Here is a 12274-nt window from a genome sequence, read left to right as displayed (position 1 = left end):
ACCGAAAACTATTTTAGTACAAATATTGTTAACTAGTTTATAACATCTTTACTTCAATTCATTCAAACTCTATACATGCCATATAAATCTTCAAACATAAAACAAAAGCTACCGGAATTGATCCGGATAGTGTGCTTTGTTGTGTTGATCCGATCTACCCACTTCACTTCAAGTCAATCTACATAAAAATATTAAACACACACAAGTAAGCTTATTGAAGCTTAGTAAGTTCATAGGTTAAAAGTAATGCTTACCAAACATAATATTTCCAAACAATACCAAAACATTTACTAAAGTTTCTGCGATTCACAACCATTGTTATAATAATTCACATAGTTGAGCTCAACAAGAACAACTACTCAATCTCTTCCATTTGGATCACTTCTCTTTATTTCTTATAATCAAATTAGGAAACGGCTTACGAAATTGAGTACGTCGTTGCTCAATGCCACGATTCACAACTCAGTATGGTTTTCCTCATTGAAATACCATACCTACATTTTTAACTCGGTATGGGAAATGCCATACCTACATTTCTTAACTCAAGGTATGGATTTGATAATACCATACCTACATTTCACACTCAAGATGGATAATACCATACCTACATTTCACAACTCAAGATGGATGATACCATACCTCGTTTCACACTTTGCCATGGAACAACCATGGTCTTATCCAATCAATTCATCACACGTCACGATCTGAACGTACTCAATCCTGCGTTTTTCCTAATTTGCATTTCCACATTTATTCTTTCATTAACAAAATCTACACAATCCCACAACAAATTCGTATATAATAACACATTATATACTTCAATCATTCACAAATAAACATCTAATTTCAACCATATGAACTTACCCGCTAATTTGTAGAAGATATTGAAATTTTGGGACTATTCGCAACTTTTTCTTTTCCTCGTTCTTCTTTGGATTCTTGATCTATAATATAAAATATTTCTACTCATTAGCATTTATTTGATTTTATTTCACTTCACAATTTATGCTGTTCAAATTTCAAAATTGCACTTTTACCCCAAAATTTACAGTTTTCACAATTTAGTCCCTACTCAATTCACCCATCAATTGAACTAATTTTTCTCAATTAACACTTTATTTTATCATTATAAACTATTTCAAAACCTTTTATATTCTGAATTTCAACAGCAACCTTCAATTCACAACTTTTTCACAATTAGGTCCTAAATATCATTTCCTATCAAAATCACTTAATAAAACCACCTTAATATGAAATTAGAACTTAAATTTCATAATAATTCATCATAAAATTCCTTATCCATCCAGGGTAACTTCCAATTTCACCCATAAAATCAAAAACTAATGAATTCTACAAGTGGACCTAATTGTAAAAGTCATAAAAACATAAAATTATCAAGAAAAGCAAGAATTAGACTCACATGATGTAAAAATATGAAAACCAGCTTTCTCCAGACCTTCTATGGCGTTTTGGCTGAGAAATTATGAAGAAAATGTCTAGATTTTTCAATTACATCATTATTTAACTATTAACTTTTATCTATTTCCAATTTTGCCCTTGTTCACATTGTTTTCTTGCTTATTTCATACCCAAACCGTCCAGCCATTAACCTTTGGGTCTAATTGCTCTTTAAATCCATATTTTTAAATACTTAAGCTATTTACTCACAATTTAACAAATTTTGTGCTATTTTCAATTTAATCCTTTTCAATTAATTAGCCATCCAAGCGTTAAAATTTTCTAACTAAACTTTAATACTAACTCAATGACACTCCATAAATATTTATAAAAATATTTATAGCTCGATTTTCAACTTTGAGGTCTCGATACCTCATTTTTGACCCGTTTGACCTAATAAATTCTTTTAATTCACTAATTTCACCATTTCACAAATTCTTCTAAATTCTTACTTGACTCATAAATATTAAATTACTATCTTGTTCAATCTTATTTGTCGAATTTAGTGATCTCAAATCACCATTTCCGACACCACTGAAAATTAGGCCGTTACACTTTGCAGTAGGTGTAGTATTGGGACAGCGAAGAGACAAGCATTTTCAACCTATCTATTATGCTAGCAAAACTTTGACAGCTGCACAAGAGAATTATACTACTACAAAAAAAGAATTGCTAGCTATGGTTTTTGCATTCGATAAATTTCGATCATATCTCATATTGTCTAAAGTCGTTGTTTACACTGACCATTCCGCCCTTCGCTACCTTTTAACTAAAACTGATGCAAAACCTCCACTCATTCGATGGATTCTCCTATATCAGGACTTTGACTTGGAAATTTAGGATAAGAAAGGAGCTAAAAATCTTGCGGCTGATCATCTGTCCAGGCTTGAGAATTCCAATACCAAGGAACTAGATGAAGTTGAAATAAAATGATTTGTTTCCTGAAGAACAATTTTTCGCTATATCTGGCTCTAAGGTACCTTTGTTTACAGACATCGCAAATTTTTTAGCCGCTAACATTATCCCAAAAGGGTTAACACACCAGCAAAAGAGGCGATTCTTTAATAATCTGAAAAACTACTTTTGGGACGACCCCTTCGCAGATGTGCAGATCAAGTCATTAGAAGATGCGTTACAAGATTCGAAACATAAAAAATACTGGAACATTGCCACTCAGGGCCAACTGAAGGACACTATAGTGGAACTAAGACCGCACATAAAATACTTGAATCAGGTTTTTACTGGCCCTCGTTATTCAAATACACTAACAGGTACGTTACTTCATGTGACAAATGCCAACGGATAGGTAACATATCTAAACATGATGAAATGCCTCAAAATTATATGCTTTCATGTGAAATATTTGACGTTTGGGGTATCGATTTCATGGGCCCATTCCCCAGTTCATATGGGAATAAATACATCCTAGTAGCAATTGATTATATGTCCAAATGAGAGGAAGCCCAAGCTCTACCTACTAATGATGCTAGAGTGGTAGTACGTTTCCTTAAGAAACTCTTCTCGAGATTCGGAACACCTAGAGTAATAAACCGTAATTTATACATATTTTTACCCCATGTTTAACGCATTTTATGGATGGTTTCCTATTAGAATTGGTGAATTCGATGCTCCTAATGCTTTAATTTTATGTTTTATACTTAGGAGAGCATAGAAGAGCGAAAGGAATGAGAAACGGGCCAAAAACGGAGAAAATGGGCCAAAGTACGAAATCAACACGGCCGTGTCAATTTGGCAGGCTCAAGCATGGCCTGAAGTAATCGCAAAGGGGCGTGTCACACGGGCGTGTCCCTGCCAAGCCCAAGTTGAGTCCAATTCGGAAAAAGGAGAATTTTGAGGGCTCTTAGGCATTCCAAAGCCTATAAATACACCCTAGAGGAGGAAGAAAAGTGACACACAGAATAGGGAGTAAGGAATTACTCCAAGGAAGCCGATTAATCCATCTCAAAAGCCAGATTCATCATCAAGACTGAAGATCTCTCCTTAATTTCCCCTTCAGGAGTTTTGGGTTTTCTTTATGTTTTGTATTCTTTATTATTCTAAGATGTTTTCTTATTTATTTAAGAACTAAATCCCCTTAATACCTAAGGGGAATGAAACCTAATACGAATCTTGTTAGTATTTTCTGAATTGTATGATAAATATTTAACTTGTTCTTAATTATGTGTTATTAATTCTTAATTTGAAATCCGAAGATACTGATTCAAGATAAGCTCTTATTCAGAGGAGGAATAGACCCTATCTAAGAGTACATTTGCCATAATTAAGCAGAGTTAATTGCGCGCCTAGACATAGGGTGACAAGATTTTTCCGGATTAGGGTGAAACCTAATAAGAGGATCCATTAATCGAGTTAATGTAACCCTAGGGTGTTAATTAGAGAAAGGTCTCAATTATTCAATATAGGGATTAGACGTTATTAGTCTTAAATAGGGATAATAACATAACTTAGGGATCTCTACGGAACAAGTTAAATGAACAAATCGTCCGATTCGGAGCCAGAATAACAAGTACAGTCTAGGTGGATTTTTCCTTAGATATTGTCTTAATTCAATCAATTTTCCCAAAAGCAATTCCCCAATTCTATTCTCTATGAATTCTTATTTTAGATAATTAGTTAATTAAAACAAAACCTCTTTATTCTTAGGCTAGATAATAAAAAGGCAGTCATTACTAGTATTTTTAGTTTTTTTGGGTTCGACAATTTGGTCTTGCTAAAACTATACTACTGTTCGATAGGTACCCTTGCCTACATCACGATAATAGTTGGTTTCAAGAACGATTATTATAAATATTTAAAACCTATCATGAAATCATGCGATCAAGTTTTTGGCGCCGTTGCCTGGGAACTAAAATATTAGGAACACTCAATTTTTATTACTTTAGCCATTTATTTTTCTTGCAATCTAATTTTATTTTAAATTTGATTCTAATTTACTAATTTCCTTTTTCCTTCTTCTGGCAGGTTTTTATAGTTTATGACTAGAAGAAACCCGTCAGGACCATTACTTGTTGAAGAAATCGATCGCACAGTTCGCAGAAACCAAAGAGAAATAAGGCGAAGCCTAAGATGCACAGAGAACGAGCAAGAAGACGATACTCAACCCTAATCGAAGAGATGACTAAAAACCAAGACAATCAGCTACCTCCTACAATTGTGGCTAATTAAAATCCTACTCCACGTACTATGTATGATTATGCTAAACCTTCTTTAACAGGAACTGAATCAAGCATTGTTAGACCTGCTGTAGCTGCAAATACTTTTGAACTCAAACCTAACACAAGTCAAATGATACAATAGTTTGTTCAGTTTGATGGTTTGCAGGATGAAGATCCCGACGCTCACTTAGCAAACTTTTTGGAACTATGCGATACATTTAAAATTAATGGCATTTCTGACTATGCCATTCGTCTTCGATTATCCTTTTCTTATTGAGGAACAAAGTTAAACAGTGGTTGAACTCGTTACCATGAGGGTCAATTACTACTTGGGAACAATTGACCAAAATATTTCTACTAAAATATTTTCCACCGGTTAAAACGGCTAAATTAAGTAATGATATCTCTTCTTTTGTGCAGATGGATTGAGAAACACTCTACGATGCATGGGAGAGATACAAAGACCTTTTGTGAAGGTGCCCTCACCATGGGTTACTGCTTTGGCTTCAGGTTCAAACATTCCATAATGGCTTAAATCCTTCGACTTGGCAAATGATTGACGCAGCTGTTGCCGGAACCATCAATAATAAAACACTTGAAGATGCTTATGAGTTCATAGAGGAGATGTCATTGAATAACTATCAGTGGCAAGTCATGAGGAAAAAGCCAACGAAAACAGCCGATGTTTATAACGTCGATTCGGTCACCATGCTTTCTAATCAGGTAGAACTCTTGAATAAGAAAATTGATGGTTTTCTTAGTTCTTTACAGGTTCACCCAGAAATGCAATGCGAAGCAAGTAGAGGTGGAACAAGCCATTCGGAATACCAACCTTATGGCCACAACATGGATAACGAGCAATCAAATTACATGGGTAATAATTCTCGACCTCAAAACAATCCATATAGTAACACTTATAATGCAGGTTGGAGGAACCACCCAAATTTCTCATTGGGAGGCCAAGGAAGTCAGCGACCACCTCCGGGCTACCAACCGCCACCCTATCAATAGGAAAAGAAACCGAACCTTGATTAGATGCTCTCAAAGTTTATATCGGTGTTAGAAACCTGTTTTCTGAACACCAAAACGACACTTAAAAATCAACAAGCGTCAGTCCAAGGGCTCGAAACTCAGATAGGCTAGCTTTCTAAACTAATCTCCGAACGACCAGTAATACTGAACCTAACCCAAGGGAATAGCTTAACGCAATTAATGTTCAAGATGAAGACGGATTTGTTGAGCCTGAGCCAGAACCAAGGCAAGAAACTGTGGTAAGCAAAGGTCAAGGTGAGGTAGATCACAATAAAAACAATTCAGTGAATGTCGAATATAAACCTCGTGTGCCATACCTAAACACGACAAGGAGAGATCGCTCAGATGAACAATTTGGTAAATTCCTTAAACTCATAAAAAAATTACATATTAAGTTACCGTTTATTGAAGCTCTATCACAGATGCCAAATGCAATAAAATTTTAAAGGATCTTTTAGCAAATAAGCGGAAGATGGACGAGGCATTGCATGTGGAGCTCAACGCAGTTTGCTCAGCTATTCTCCAGAATAAACTACCCAACAAAGTTAAGAATCCGGGGAGTTTTACAATTCCTTACTTAATTGGTAGTTTAGATGTTAATAATGCATTAGCTGATTTGGGGGCTAGTATTAACGTCATGCCTTACAAAATGTTCAAACAATTGGGTCTCGGGAAACCCAAACAGACTAGGATGAGCATTCAATTAGCAGATAAAACTATAAGATTTCCTAGGGGTATTATTGAAGATGTGCTAGTTAAAATTAATAAGTTTATATTTCCCATTGACTTCATTATTCTAAACATAGAGGAGGATAGCAACACTCCTTTAATTCTAGGAAGGCCCTTTTTAGCAATTGCTAAAACGATTATTGATGTTGGCATAGGTGAACTCACACTCCATGTGGGAGACAAAACAATCACTCTTCAAGCTCGTAATTCTGGCAACACATCGGAAATTGATGGTGATCGTTTAACCAATTCTACTAAAACTGACAAATGGTACAACCTATGTAATGCCCCAATTTTCAGGAATTCTGTGAATGTTGGCATAGGTTTAATTATGTTTGTGGGCCTCTCGAAGGCCCAAGCTTAAGATAGAACCCGATAATTTTAGTTAATTTTTGTTCCATAAGAAAAAGGGAGTGAAATTATGAATTTGGACCTATGTGAAAATGTTTGAAAATGCTATAGGCTAATTTGTAGTGGCCAAATAAATAGGAGTGCAAAATAGGAGGATTTGCATGTCAAACCTCCCATTTTACATGTAGTGGCTAGTCATCATGTTGGTGGTAGACAATATGTGCACTTGATATTAATAATTTATGGTACAAATTGTTAAAAATTGATAATGGGTTAGGAAAATGTTCCATGATGGGCATGATAAGCATTATGGGCATTTTTTTTATTGGAATTATGGCATGAGTATGGCACAAATATTAGTATATCATTTATGTGTCATAAAATGTTGACTGATAAGTATAACAAAAGGAAGTAAAGGAAGGTTTTTGTTCATTTTTTGTTCTTCATAGCCGAATTTGAGAGAGAGCAAATAGGGGAGGAAACCCTTGAATATTCGGTCACTAGGAGGAGGAAAAATTGAAGGTAAGTTCTTGGTACTTTGCTTCTATTTTGATGTTCATGGGTTCTTCTTGATTTTACCCTAACTCATGAAGCATATTTTGGTTTTTGGTTGTTGTTTCATGTTCTTTTGATGAAAAATGGGAGATAGGTGAAGTTGAGCCAAACAAATGAGCATGCATGTGCCTTAGATGCTAAGGGAAAAATCGGCTAACATGTTGTGCTTTAAAACGGTGAATTGGAGATTATACTTAAGTAAAATCATAGATATGTGATGATTGACTAGTGATATACATGTTTAAATAACATGCATGCAAGTTAGGTGTGTAAAAGAGTGATTTGGTAATAAATCTGCTTGGGACAGCAGCAGTAACGTGACTTTGGAAAATCACCATAAATTGTGGGAGATAAGTTAAAAGCTCAATCCCTTTCCAAATCAACTTAAGGTTGGAGATAGAGTCTTATTAGATGCCACAGATCCCTCATTGTTTCTACCACATCGAATGAAGAAATCCCTCTTATGGTACTCAGCATTTTTCCATTCGGTACGGTCGAGGTGAGTCATCCCAAGTTCGGCACTTTTAAGGTAAACAATACCCATTTAAAACCTTATTTTGATGAGATTAATAGTAGGAATGAGGAGTATAAACTCCTCAAACCACCATGATCATTCAACGGAGAGGTAAGACGAGCTTAGACTATAAATAAGCACTTCTCGGGAGGCAACCCGAGTACTAACTGTTTTAAATTATTTAAATTTGAATTTTTAAACATCTAGGTCACTAATAGAGTCTTCGACGCACAGGTTCCCAAATTCATACAGCCTATCACACGGTCGTGCTTAAGGCCGTGTGACCAACACAGACGGAAACACGGCCATGCGAGACAGCTGTGCGAAAACAGGGTAAAAGATTTCCCCAACACGGGGTACGATAAAATGCCACGGTTGTGCGACATGGCCATGGTCGAAACTGCCGAAACAACATGGGCGTGTGAACAGGCCATGCCACTTAAAAAAAAATTTAGATCATCGATTTTATTTTATTTATTTTTGAAGATTATTTTGTTTTTAAAATGGCTTATCTTTGTGATTACTATGAAATTATTCCCCCAATTACCCTTTTGTCCTTCAGAATCATGTTTGTCCTCCAGTTGTATTTCCAGCAACTAATTCTCGCTAATCTAGGAATTTCATACATTTTCAATACAGGAAGTTTCACTTCTCTCCCTATTTTATTTTTATTCTAATATCTATCTTTGTACATTGAGGGCAATGTACATCTTAAGTATGGGGGGATATTTATTTCATTATCAGAAAAATCCTTGAATGACTACCTTGTTCTCTTGGAAAACTCTCATATCGTATTTAGGATAAATTTTGATTGATTTATGACGATGATTGATATATCTTGAATTAAAACATAAGCATTTATGCATTGATTGTTTAAACCTCAAGAAATTAAAGAATCAAGCATGATAAGTTGATTTTTAAGAATTTAAAATCTTAGGTTGTTTCCCCAAAGTTTAGGTATTACTTTGAGTTGGAATTCAGAAGTTTTAAACATAAAAAAGCCATAATTTTTGTGAGATTTTTGAGCCTTTTGAGCATCTATTAATTCTTTCATGCTCACTTTTATTATTTCTTTGAGTGCGTCAATATCGAACTGTTATTCTAGAACTTGCTTGATTATGCATGTCAAGACCACACCATTTGATTTGATATGTCAAAATGATTAAGGCACTTAGGAATAACCCACTCATGCCATGAAAAGCCTACCTCCACGATTAACCCCTAGTAAACCCCATTGAGCCTAACAAGCCATTTCTTGTATCACCCTTAATATTAACCCTTAAAATATTATTGTTGAAATCCCCTAAATTAATCCCTATTTTTGTCGAGATTTGAGTTCAAGAATTTGCTTAGCTATGTCTTGTTCTTAATAGTTAGTCTATTTTTTTTTAACTTGTTTTGAAAAAAAAAACTATGTATATACATTAGTAATTCCATATTCTGAGAAAAAACTCTGTTGTACGCAAGTGATGATTAACTCTTTTTCTAGTTAGGCAATTTTTCAATTCAATCTTGATTCTAACCCTTTCTTTCAGTGTGTGACCACACCCCCTAACGAAGCCTCATTACAACCCTCTAAAGACCTTTTTATTGATGTTTCATCCCAATTTATCAGTGGTGGAGATTTGATTTTCATGCAAGCCTATGGTAATGACTTTTCATTATTGACTATTCAGTACTTCATTTATTGTCCTTAAAACACCTCGAGTGATTTGAGTGAATCTTTAGTGAGGATGTGAAACTCTATGATATTCTGAATCAAAGGTAATTACTTAGATGAGGGGAGACACCTATGTTTGCATGATTAAATACTCAACTTGGAATGTTTGAAACTTTTATATTCTTTTAGTTGAATTCTCAATGTATGATTAGCTATGAATTATTTTGAGATATTATCGATAGAAATTATAAATTGAGAAGAATTTATTTTGATTATGAGTTGAGAATTTTGCTTGAGGACAAGCAAATGCTTAAGTGGGGGTATTTGATAAACCATAATTTATACATATTTTTACCCCATGTTTAACGCATTTTATGGATGATTTCCCATTAGAATTGGTGAATTCGATGCTCCTAATGCTTTAATTTCATGTTTTATACTTAGGAGAGCATAGGAGAGCGAAAGGAACGAGAAACGGGCCAAAAACGGAGAAAATGGGTCAAAGTACGAAATCAACATGACCTGGACCTCCTCCACGGGTAGACCACACGGCCGTGTCAATTTGGCAAGCTCGAGCACGGCTTGAAGTAATCGCACACGGGCTTGTCCCTGTCGAGCCCAAATTGAGTCCAATCGGAAAAGGCTAATTTTGAGGGCTCTTAGGCATTCCAAAGCCTATAAATACACCCTAGAGGAGGAAGAAAAGTGACACACAGAATAGGGAGTAAGGAATTACTCCAAGGAAGCCGATTGATCCATCTTAGAAGTCGGATTCGTCATCAAGACTGAAGATCTCTCCTTAATTTCCCCTTCAGGAGTTTTGGGTTTTCTTTATGTTTTGTATTCTTTATTATTCTAAGATGTTTTCTTATTTAGTTATGAACTAAATCCCCTGAATACCTAAGGGGAATGAAACCTAAGACGAATCTTGTTATTATTTTCTGAATTGTATGATAAATATTTAACTTTTTCTTAATTATGTGTTCTTAATTCTTGTTTTAATATCCCAGGATACTGATTTAAGATAAGCTCTTATTCAGAGGAGGAATAGACCCTGTCTAAGAGTACATTTGTCATAATTAAGCGGAGTTGATTACGCGCCTAGACATAGGGTGACAAGATTTTTCCGGATTAGGGTGAAATCTAATAAGTGGATCCATAGATCGAGTTAATGCAACCCTAGGGTGTTAATTAGAGAAAGGTCTCAATTATTCAATATAGGGATTAGACGTTATTAGTCTTAAATAGGGATAATATCATAACTTAGGGATCTCTACGGAACAAGTTAAATGAACAAATCGTCCGATTCGGAGCCAGAATAACAAGTACAGTCTAGGTGGATTTTTCATTAGGTATTGTCTTAATTCAATCGATTTTCCCAAAAGCAATTCCCCAATTCTATTCTCTGTGAGTTCTTACTTTAGATAATTAGTTAATTAAAAAAAACCTCTTTATTCCTAGGCTAGATAATAAAAAGACAGTCATTACTAGTACTTTTAGTTCCTTTGGGTTCGACAATCCGGTCTTGCTAAAACTTTACTACTGTTCGATAGGTACACTTGCCTACATCGCGATAATAGTTAGTTTCAAGAATGATTAATTATAAATATTTAAAACCTATCAAGAAATCACGTGATCACAAGACTACTGCATGCCCCATTTTTATTTGAATTGCCCTTTTCGGGTTTTCAATTCAAAACGCCTTTGGTCTCAAAGCGCCATTTGTGGGTTTTCACCTTGGCTTTTCCTTTTTCTTTTCTTTTTTATTTTTTTTGTGTTTTTCTTGTGTGTGAGTTTTTTTTGGAAATACTAAATGTGACTGAATCTAAATTCACCGGACTGGGCAGGTTATTGCCATGCATCTCGATTACAATTAACGCTTTTATAGAGAAGGCCTTCTTTACCACATAAGGTCTTTCCTCATTCGACATCCACTTTCCTTTGAAGTCCTTTTGTATATAAAGAATCCTTTTCAAAACTAAGTCTTTCTCATGGAATTCTCTAGGGCAAGCCTTCTTACCTTAAACTCGCATCATTAATGTTTGATATATTTGACCATGATGGATACTTTCAAACTCTTCAATCAGGTTCACTTGACCATATTGAAACTGGACTCATTCTTTTTCATCCAATTCTTGACTAAATGGAAGCTTGGAGAGAAGGAATCTCGACTTTAATGGGCAAAATCGCTTCCATTCCATAAACCAATTAGAAAGGTATTGGCCCGGCGAAGGTCTTGGCCGACATTTGATAAGCATAGAAGGTAAATGGTGACTTCTCATGCCAATATTTACAAGTCTTGGTCATTTTCCCCACGATCTTTTTTTTGCTGTATCATTCATTTTGGGGTAATATGGCGTTTGTTCTTGAACAAACTGCAAACTTTTGATGTTGTGCTGTTGTGCATTGTTAGATATGACCTTTTTTGACATTTCTTGTTGACACATGATCTCTTTTTTTTTTTTAGACTTTGATAACTATCGACTTTGTAACATTGGCATGTGAAGCGATTTTCACCCACTTAGCGAAGTAATCAACGGCCACAAAGATAATGATGTCTGCTAGAAGCTTTTGACGAGATCAGCCCAATAACATCCATGCTCCACATAACGAAAGTGTATAAAGAAATGAAGGAGGCACATAAATCTTGTCTCCATAAATTTGGCATTTACGATATAACTGATACGATCCCCTTCCATGGTGGACCAGTAGTACCCGAACCTCATGATTTGCCTGGCTATTATAAAACCATTAGCATGTGTTCTTCTAACACCCTTATGGACTTCTTTTAATATTTTC

At 35.1% G+C, this 12274-nt stretch overlaps 1 non-coding gene across 1 annotated transcript; it reads right to left on the bottom strand.

Annotated features, from left to right (window-relative positions):
- Positions 1 to 5021: 5021 nt before the first annotated feature.
- On the bottom strand, positions 5022 to 5128 carry LOC128292171 (small nucleolar RNA R71). The gene has a single exon (XR_008282156.1). It is a non-coding gene; the product is annotated as a small nucleolar RNA R71 (small nucleolar RNA).
- Positions 5129 to 12274: the final 7146 nt, after the last annotated feature.

Source organism: Gossypium arboreum, chromosome 4, assembly GCF_025698485.1.
Source record: "Gossypium arboreum isolate Shixiya-1 chromosome 4, ASM2569848v2, whole genome shotgun sequence".
NCBI classification, from domain to species: domain Eukaryota; kingdom Viridiplantae; phylum Streptophyta; class Magnoliopsida; order Malvales; family Malvaceae; genus Gossypium; species Gossypium arboreum.
The sequence above is the reverse complement of the archived record's forward strand: the minus strand, read 5'-3'. Positions and strand labels throughout refer to the sequence as shown.